This window comes from Mus pahari, chromosome 3, assembly GCF_900095145.1.
Source record: "Mus pahari chromosome 3, PAHARI_EIJ_v1.1, whole genome shotgun sequence".
In the NCBI taxonomy this organism is placed as follows: domain Eukaryota; kingdom Metazoa; phylum Chordata; class Mammalia; order Rodentia; family Muridae; genus Mus; species Mus pahari.
The window spans coordinates 41,294,180-41,304,600 of record NC_034592.1 but is presented as its reverse complement, the minus strand read 5'-3'; the positions used below and the strand labels follow the sequence as shown (position 1 = coordinate 41,304,600).

At 35.5% G+C, this 10,421-nt stretch overlaps 1 protein-coding gene across 2 annotated transcripts in view; it reads right to left on the bottom strand.

Moving 5' to 3' along the window:
* Positions 1-10,421, bottom strand: part of Galnt13 (polypeptide N-acetylgalactosaminyltransferase 13) — a 571,919-nt gene that overhangs the window by 226,948 nt on the left and 334,550 nt on the right. The gene's annotated exons all lie outside the window — the stretch shown is intronic.

The following is a 10,421-nucleotide window of genomic DNA, read 5'->3' as shown; positions in this document are numbered from 1 at the left end:
ATAATATTCTCAAACTGTCAAATAATTAATAGCACTATAAACATTAGAGTCTGACAAATTCTGTTACTCCAGGGAATATTACAATTAGATTTAAAAAAAAAAAAAAAAAAAAAATAGCTCAAAAGCTCTATGGGTATAAATAGACACGAGTCTGCAGTTTTAAAGCATATAAGACTGAGATTATTTATCTCTTGTAAAATTTAAGAAAATAAATGTTCACTGCATTTGAGAATACAGTCACATATATCCAGTTTCAAAGGAAGGTTAGGACCCGTGGCTTCTACAATGCCTTGATATTCTAGACATATGGGGAATAATTTGGTTATCAGTACTTTCCAAACTTGAATGTGTACAAACACCACCTGAGTTTTTTTTTTTTTTTTTTTTTTTTTTTTTTTTTTTTTTTAACACAGATCTAATTTGCGAAGTCTAAGACGGAGTCTGAAGCCCTGCTTTGCTGCTGGCATTAAGAGAAGATGGATCAATGAGCAGTTGAATAAAAATTATCACAAATTTTACAGTTTACTATTTTTGAAAAAAAAAATTAAGTGTGTTTCAAATTCAGATGGGCCAAGATCTTCCTCCACAGGCTGTCAATTCAAAAATTCAGAAAGGTTTGAGATTTGTAATTTTATACGTAGGCACCCTGAAAAGGAATACATAGATTGTCATTTCCTCTGTCAACTTTTCAGCCATTAGTTAAGTCTGTCATGCAATTTTAAATCCTCTTCACCATGGACAAGGAAATGTGTCAGTGGACTTCTGATGTAGGAGTAGAAGCTTATTCACTACAGGACATGTTTAATGTAAAATACTCTAAGAATTAAAAAATCAAAATCATTCCATGAAGTAAAATGAGCCAGATACCTCCTGCCATTTATGATAATATATTATACAATGCAGTGTTATTAGAATTATTTTTTCCACAGGGAAGGGAAAAACATTCAATGAAATACAGGAGGTGAAGACAAACAAGAAAATAAAATAATATCTCATCCAGTTGTGAAATCTTCTAAATACAGTGAGGTAAGAATATCTGTATAGACCATGTATATCATTTCTCACATTTTTGCATGAACTTATTTGAAAATGAACATACACTATGCTCTACAACACAATAGATACTGTGCATATAAGGAAAGAAAATGTGATGGCTTCTCAGCTCTCTCAACTCTGTGGAAACGTTCAAACAGTATTCTTGTGATTCATCTCACTTATATCTCCAGGCAGCTCAGCACTAAATGAACTGAGAAAGCCACCCCAGTAAATGAGAAATGTTTTTCCACCATTTTCTTCAATCCTGTACTATCTGCCTCATCAAAAACTTCCATCACCTTCAGCATGCTAAGTGTAAAATATGGCAGTATAATTAGTACTATGACTGAAATAAATGTATACAAACAATGTGAAGAGAGTCCAACACTCAACAAATGACTTAAACCAGTAATAAAACAGTTAATAAATAACAGTGTCAGTTACTTTTAAAAGTTATTCCTTTAAATCAGAATTTTCTGTTTGGAATTCTAAATGCCAACCAAAAATATGAATTCATACCAAAAATCTTAAGAAATAAAGTTATCTGTGTATGGTAGATAATGCCTATTATCCTACCACCTTTGAGTCAGAAGCAAGAGGACTGCCCTGAGTTGGAGGATATCCTGGACAACCTACACAGTAAGCTCCAGGATATCCTTGTCTGCACATTGAGAACCTATTTGAAACAACAATAATGAAAACAGTAAGAGGTAATATAGACATATAGCTGCAGCACTTTAAATGATTTCCATTAAATTTATTTTGTGGTTGAAAAAATTCACTAATGCTATTCTATATTCATTTATTCTTTATACAATGAAAGAAGCTAATCTTAATGCGATAATGTATGACAGAGGATCTCCAATGACTCATTTAAAATGCAGTGAATATGTTTATCAGTTCTTTCTCCTTACTATAGAGGAACAGTCATTAACAATAGGACATAAATGTTTTAGTTATGGAGATGAATTATGGAGTGATCTGATAGAGGTATGGTGATCACCCATCATGGCATCGACTGAATGTTTAATTTTATCTAAGGAATTTGATCATAAGAAAAAATTTAAAGAAACAAATAAGCGTATTCAGGATCTGAAAATGGAGACAGAAGCAACAAAGATAACATAAAATGAGGGAATCCTGCAAATTTAAAATTTAAGATTATAAACAGGAAATAGAGAGACAAGCTTCACCAACACAGTATAAAAGATAAAAGAGAATCTTAGACACTGACTATACAATTCAAGAAACTCATACATCATTCAAAGTGAATAGAAAATATAAAAACAATCTGACAAAACAACCAGTAAATCTGGGACACTATGAAAAGACCAAGCCTATGAGTAAGGAATAGATGAAAGAGAAAAATCACAACCCAAATCCTAGAAAATATTTTTAACAGATCCATAGAAGAATACTCTTCTAACTTAAAGAAAGAGATGTCTATAAAGGTACAAGAAACATGCAGAAACACAAAATAGATTGGACCAGAAAAGAAAATAACCAGAATACATAATAATCAAAACTCTAAACATAAAGAATAAGAAAGAATACTAACAGCTAACACACAAAGGTAAACCTATTAGAATTATACCTGATAATTCAGTCAAGACACTAAAAGGCAGATGAGCTTGTATTAATATGATCCATATTCTAAGAAATCACAGATGCCAGCCCAGTTAGTACACCCAGGAAAAGTTTCAATCACTATACAAGGAGAAAATAAGCTATCCCATTAAAAATTCAAATGTAAAGAATATCCAGCAATAAGTACAGTCTTAAAGAAGGTGCTAGAAGGAAAAATCTAAATCAAGGAAGTTAACTACACACATGAAAATATGGAAAATAATAATCTTCCATCAGAAAAAAAAAAACAAAAGAAGGAAAACACAAACACATATACCACTACTACCACCACCACTACCAACAACAACAACCACTAACTACTACTACTCCTACTACAAAATAACAGGAATTAACAATCAATGTTAATTAATATCTCTCAATATCAATTGCCTCAATTCTCCCCCCAAATGACACAAATTAACAAAAGGTATACAAAAACAGGACCCACCATTGTTGCTTCATTCAAGAAACACTCCTCCATATCAAGGATATATATTACCTCAGACTGAAGTATTGGAAAAAGATATTGCAAGTAAATGGGCCTAAGAAGCAAATAGGTATAGTCCTTTTAATAACAAAATGGACAAACCAAATATAATCAAAAGCTAAGAAAGGATACTTCATACTTATCACGGGAAGAATCCACCAAGATGCCATTTTAATTCTTAACATCTATAAAACAAACACAAGGGCATCTACCTCTGTAAAAGAAAAATTACTTCAGCTTAAGTCACACATTATCCATATACACTAATAATGGGAGGCATTAAATTCCCCACTCTCACCAATGATCAGGTCCCCCAGACAGGGACATTCTGGAGCTAACTGATGTTATAAACCAAAGATATTTACATAACATTCCACCAAAACACAATAAAATATGCATTCTTCTCAGCACATCATGGAACTGTCTGTAACACTGGGAAAAGACTTTTACCAACTCTTTATCCCATACACATTCCGTATAAAGAACACAAAACAACCTAGATATTAAAAAATGTTTTAAAAGGTACACAGATCTTAGAACAGAATTTGCAAAATAGGAATCTCTAATTCCTTTGGAAGAAGGAATAGAATAGATTCTACAGGTAGACAGGAGACAGGTAAGGATAGAAGTAGAGGGAATCAGGTGGGGTGGAGGGAAAGAATTTGGAAGATACAGCTGCAATTGGGGATATGGTCTAGGGACAGTGTGGACACCTTGTGCAGTGTAAACTTCCTAGATTCTATGAGGGTGACCTAGTGAGGACTTTTAGTAACAGTGGGTATACAGAAACTCGCAACTTATCATCTTTTGTAGTCAGGCAAATTTTCTAGTGGAGAAAGTGGATTGCATTCAGTTGAATTGTTGGTTAAATAGTTCCCATGGTGACCACTAAATAATCTAGGCTTATGTTAGGACAGAAGGTTGGCCTCTGAAAATCGACAATGGGGTCCCATTGACGATGACAACTTCACTCAGCTTACTGAATACAGAGAAGTCAAGCTGGGGTAGGCTTGGGGCCTTCACCAATAAATTCTAGTCCAGGCAGCCACAAAGCCTTGTACCTACAATTGTTCCTTTCTGTAAGGTTTGTTGGGCCAATGGTGGTGCAGAACACATGGGAGTGGCCAATACATATTTGGTTTAACTTGAGATCCACACCACAAGATGGATGTCTTTCATCACTCCCTGAATGGCCAGAACTGGAGACTGGCTAGCCCAGAGACCTAGGGTTTAGCTAAACACAGATGGGAAAAAAAAATGAAAGGACTCCTAATGCTGCTTTGCTATACTTATGCACTGGTTCCTTATCCAGTAGTCATCAGAGAGGCTTCCTGCGGTAGCAGATGTGAGGGGGTTCAGAGACCTACGGTCAGACATTATGCCAAGAGATAGTTTAAATTGGAAGTCTTCATGAGGTCAGCTAGAGAATCCAGAAAAGTCAAGAAGGAAAGACTTTAGGAGTCAGAGAGTATGGAGGACACAAGGAGAACATGGCCCACTAAGTCAACTAAGCAGGGTCACGTGGCCTCACAGAGATGGACATCTCAATTATGAAACCTATACCATGTCATATACATATATGTAATCGCTGTTAGCTTGGTGTTTTTATGGGACTCCTAACAGTGGGAGCAGGTATATTTCTCATTCTTTTGTCTACTTTTGAGATACTTTTACTCCTATTAGGTTTCTTTGTCCAGCCTCAATATGAAGTTTTTTGTTTTTGTTTTTTTTTTGTTTGTTTGTTTGTTTTGTTTTATTGTATCTTGTTTTGTCTTCTCTTGAAGACTTGCTTTTCTGATGAGAAAATGGAGGGGAAATAGATAGGAAAGGAAGGAGATAGGAGTTAGTGGTGATGAGGGTGGATCTAGGAGGAGCAGAGGAAGGGAAAACTGTGGGTGGGATGTTTCATGTGAGAGAAAAATATTTTTTCAATTAATTAAAAAAAATTGTGTTGTGATTCCTTGCTCTCTGTTTAGATGATAACACACAGAACTTGTATTAGCATTTGCACTTTATAAACATAACATTCAGGTATGGCATAATACACCATGACTTTATGTACTACAAGGGAAGAAAATTAACATTACCAAATGAATTACAGCACAAATTTTACTTATTATAATCTATTTGAATTTTCAATAGACTATAGAAGACAAAACTTTTAAATTCATGTAGAAATCACTTCCTACGACTCTATTACATTTACTTTTTGAATCAGTAACATTGATTTTGAACTGTCTTAAGTTTTTTTCACTTCTTTTGAGATTAATTCTCAATTGTCATTTTTTTTGTCATTTAGTTTACTAGAGGCAAATCTGAGCTCATACCTCAGAAATCAAATATTTCTCTAGTATGTAGTATCACTGATACTTTCTCATAGGCTTCATATGTAGTACTTTCTAAATATTAAGGCTCACATGAATTACATAGGGATTTTGTTCTGCTTCAGTAGAACTTGGATGTGCTCAATCTTCTGTATTTCTAATGAGATCCTATGGGATGCCAATGCTGCTAGTCCGTGGTTAATACAAGAAGCAAGGTTTTTCAAAATGCTCAATTGATGATTAGCAAAACCCAGGAAAAGAGTCATTTCTCCAAGATACATTTTGTTTCATCAACTGAAATTTAATTTTTTTTTCTGATTCTTGCTTTCTTGCTGCCTTCTCTTTACATATATGTGTGTATATATATATACACACACACATATGTATAGTGGTAAAGCTAAGTAATCTAATAGTCATGAAGAAATGAAGAATTATATTACCATTTGCATTTTTAGTATACGGAGCAGATCACATGCAACTTACTAGAAGTAGTAGCTGAGCAGCTAGGACTCACAAGATTCATAAATTCCCCTGACTATCTATCTACTGCAAGCTAACACACCCTGACATAACAGGCAGTAGATTCTAACACCCAACATAATTTCAGATCCATAATATTTAAGAAGTATTCATATGGGAGGACATGAACAATGTAAAATTCATGTTTAGTTCTGAAGTGGTCTTTACATTTTATTTTGTCTTTAAAGCTGGCAGAATTTTCACTCATTTTCTTTTATTAATAATACAAAAAAAGGAACCAGTAGAAATAAAGGTTAGTTGAGTATTGAAATAATAGACTCAATAGAATCCTGTCCCTAATACATGAAATATAATCATGAGTGCACGTGTACGCCCGTGCGTGTGTGTGTGTGTGTGTGTGTGTGTGTTCATAATAAAAGCTGAATAGTAATTTTACCATTTCTCACCTCATTTTTTGTATTTTACAAATGGGTTAGAAATCACCCAAAACCATAGATCTTGCCAGAATGAAGCTTGGTATATCATAGTAGATAGATTGCATAGAATGTCAATATTCACTGAGTTACATACATACTTTACAAAAACCATAAAATATTTTTCAAATCATATATCCACAATACTGACCTGCCTGCAATATATATTAGGGCAATAACAGCACAAAGCTTGTTGTAATAACCAATCATTATTATATTTTCATTAAGTTCTACTTCAAGAGATGGAACTCATACCCTTCATTGCTTCAGTGATCAAGAACTTCAGACTAAGCCCAGGGACTTATAATAAAACTCAATACTACTATTCCAGTCGGGCATGGTGGCACACACTTTTAATCCCAGCACTCGGGAGGCAGAGGCAGGTGGATTTCTGAGTTCGAGGCCAGCCTGGTCTACAAAAGTGAGTTCCATGACAACTAGGGCTATACAGAGAAACCCTGTCTTGAAAAAAAAACAAAACAAACAAACAACAACAACAAAAAAACAAAGCAAACCCTACATGAATCTTGATAAGAAGGAAGACCAAAGTGTGGGTGCTTCGGTCCCTTTTAGAAGGAGAACAAAATACTCACAGGAGCAAATATGGAGATAAAGTGTAGAGTAGAGACTAAAGGAAAGGCAACCTAGAGACTGTCCCACCTAGGATTCATCCCATATATAGTTACCAAACCCAGACACTGTTGTGGATACCAAGAAGTGCATGTTGAAAGGAGCCTGATATGATTGTCTCCTGAGAGGCCATGCCAGAACCTTATAAATACAGAGGCAGATGTTAGCAGCCAACCTTTGGACTGAGCATGGGGTCCCCAATAGAGGAGTTAGAGAAAGGACTGAAGGAGTTGAAGGGGCTTGCAACCCCATAGGAAGAACAACAGTATCAACACCCCCCCCCCCGAACTCCCAGGGACTTAGTCATCAAACATGGCTCCAGCTGCATACGTAGCAGAGCATCAATGGAAGGAGAGGTCCTTGGTCCTATGAAGGCTCAATAGATGAAGAACACTCTCACAGAAGCAGGGGGGGAGGGAGGGTGTGATAGGGTGTTTCCAGGAGGGAGGGAAACTGGGAAAGGGGATAACATTTGAAGTGTAAATAAAGAAAATACCCAGTTAAAAAAAATAATCTAGCAATAGAATGACTCCTAGTGACATTTTGATATACTCATAGATCAGTGTCTTCCTTAGTCATCTTAAAAGAAGCTTTCTTCTGAAGCAGATGGGAAGAAGTACAGAGACTCACAGCCAGATATTATGCAGACATTGGGAGACCTTTTCTCTATTAAATCTCTCCCCTCATGACTCAGAGAATTTGGGGGAGAAAGAGGCAAGAGTTTAAGAGCCAGAGAAGATGGAAGGCACTAAGTAACCAAGGCCCTTTAAATCAAGATGATCAAAGCTCATGAACTTGCAGAGACAGAGGCAGCATGGACAGGGCTTGATTGGCTCTACACCAGACCTTTGCATATGTGTGATGGTTTCCAGTTCACTGTTTTATGGAATTTCTTAGTGTGTAAACAAGTGTTTCTCTGATTCTTCTGCCATCGTTTGGACTCTTTTACTGTTGTTCATTTGTCTTGTGTAACTTTAATGTGTTATTTTTTGTCTCATTATATTATATTATTATTCCTTAGAAATTTTATCTATCTATCTATCTATCTATCTTTCTTTCTTTCTTTCTTTCTATCTATTTATTTATTGTTTTCTGAGAGATAGAAAGGAAGTTAGTCTGATGGAAGGACAGCTATGAAGAAACTGGGAGGAATAAAAGTAGGGAAAATGTAATCGGTATATATTTTTTAAAAAAATAAATACTCTTTTCAAGAAAAGAAAAAAAACATTGTGAAATGAATAGAAAGCAGTTTATTGTATTCTAATTGTGAGAATAAGATCTTTCTCATTCTATCTTGCATATTGAATCAAGTTTTTTTTTTGTTTTTTTTTTTTGTTTTGTTTTGTTTTGTTTTGTTTCTCTGTGTAGCCCTGGCTATCCTGGAACTCACTCTGTAGACCAGGCTGGCCTCGAACTCAGAAATTTGTTTGCCTTAGCCTCCCAAGTGCTGGAATTAAAGGCATGTGCCACCACTGCCTGCAAGAAGAAAGGTTTCCCTGACCAGGAAAAGAACCCTTTAATCAAGTTTTAAATGATACTGGTTAGAAAAATATTGCTAGTATCTATTTATTCATCTATCTATCTATCTATCTATCTATCTATCTATCTATCTATCTATCTTTATTTATTTATTTATTTATATTTAACATCCTGACTGCAGTTCCCCTCTCTCTTCTCCTCGCAGTTCCTCTCCCCCACCTACAGTATGCTCTTCTACCTCTGTCCTCATCATCCACTTCTCCTTTGCTTCTCTTCATTAAATGCAGACCTCCCATGGAACTCAAACAGGGCATATCAAGGTGCAGTCAACTAGGTACGTTCCCTCATATTAAGCCTTGATGAGGCAACTAAGTGGGAGAAAAATGGCCCCAACATCTGGCAAAAGAAAGAATCACAGAGGGTCCCTGCTTTCATGTTAGGAGTCCCACGAGAAGACCAAGCTACGCAACCGAAACATGTACGCAGAGGACATAGGTCAGTCCCATGCAAGCTCATCCATTCATTCTGTGGGAGGTCCCATCGATCCAAATTAGTCAATTTTGTCGGTATTCTTGTGGTGCGCTTGAAATCTCTGGCTCCTACAATCCTTTCTTCTCATCGTTTTTTGGGATTCCCTGAACTCTGCCTAGTATTTGGCTGTGGGTATTTGCATCTGTTCCCATCAATTGCTGGATGAAGTCTCTCTGATGACAAGTAGCTAGGCACCAATCTGTGCATTTAGCAGAGTATCATTAGGAATCATTTCATTGATTTTTTTTTTTTAATTCCTGTTTGGTTCTATTTTTGGTCTCTGGACCATCTATCTTCTTTCTGGTAACCCTAGCATCTAAGACTCCTAGCAATGAGTGATAGATAGCTGAATTGACCATCTCCTGTAACCAGGAAAGACTTCTAGTTGGGGATTATAAGATACCAACCTGGCTACATAACCTTGGATGTAAATCTTTCTGCCTACAAGATGTACTGGCTTAAAGGTGGTGTAGTAATGTGGAAGTGAAACTAATGCCAAGAGAGTATCCCAGCCCTGACACTGCCTTGAGGGCTAATATCTATTTTTAATAGAAAAAAAGAAAAGAGAAGTTACATAAAATAGACCTAGTATTAAACTGAATTATGAATGTTCACATGAAATGAGAAATAGCCATTTCCCTATGGCTACTTTAGTAGACTTAAATATTTAAACTCATCTTTTAGGAATTGGGGGGTCTTTTTCATGCCCTTAATGAGGCCTTCAGTTCAATATTAGCATAGGGAAAATTAACTGTCTTAGTGGGTAGGTGGGTGGGAGAGTACCCTCATAGAAGCAGGGTAAGTGGGGGATGGGATAGGGAGTTTGCAGAGGGGAAACCAGGAAAGAGGATATCATTTGAAATGTAAATAAATAAAATATCCAATTAAAAATAATAATACAAAAGGAAAATAAATATGTAAATAAATATGTAAATAAATATGTAAATAAATATAAATGTTAATATATTTTAAGCAATATTTCACAAATCAATAATGTTATTTTCATAATTGTTCAAATAGAATTATTAAAAATTTGAATTCTTTTGTAACCATTGTTTATGTAGTTCATATTAATGATAAAAATGAAAGGCTGCACTATAAGTTTGTTAATGTCTATAGGGAGAGCATGTAATTTGGTTCTCTGGTGAAATCATAAACTTGGTCATGTAAACATTTCATATAGATACAGAATTATCAGACAATGAATTTATTGAATGTTGGCAAGGAAGTTAAAACTCACTTTTTTTGGCAAGGCCTGGGCTAAGTAGTGGGAGTGGGTGGGTAGGGGAGCAGAGGTGGGGGCAGGGGTATAGGAAACTTTCGGGATAGCATTTGAAATGTAAATAAAGAAAATAA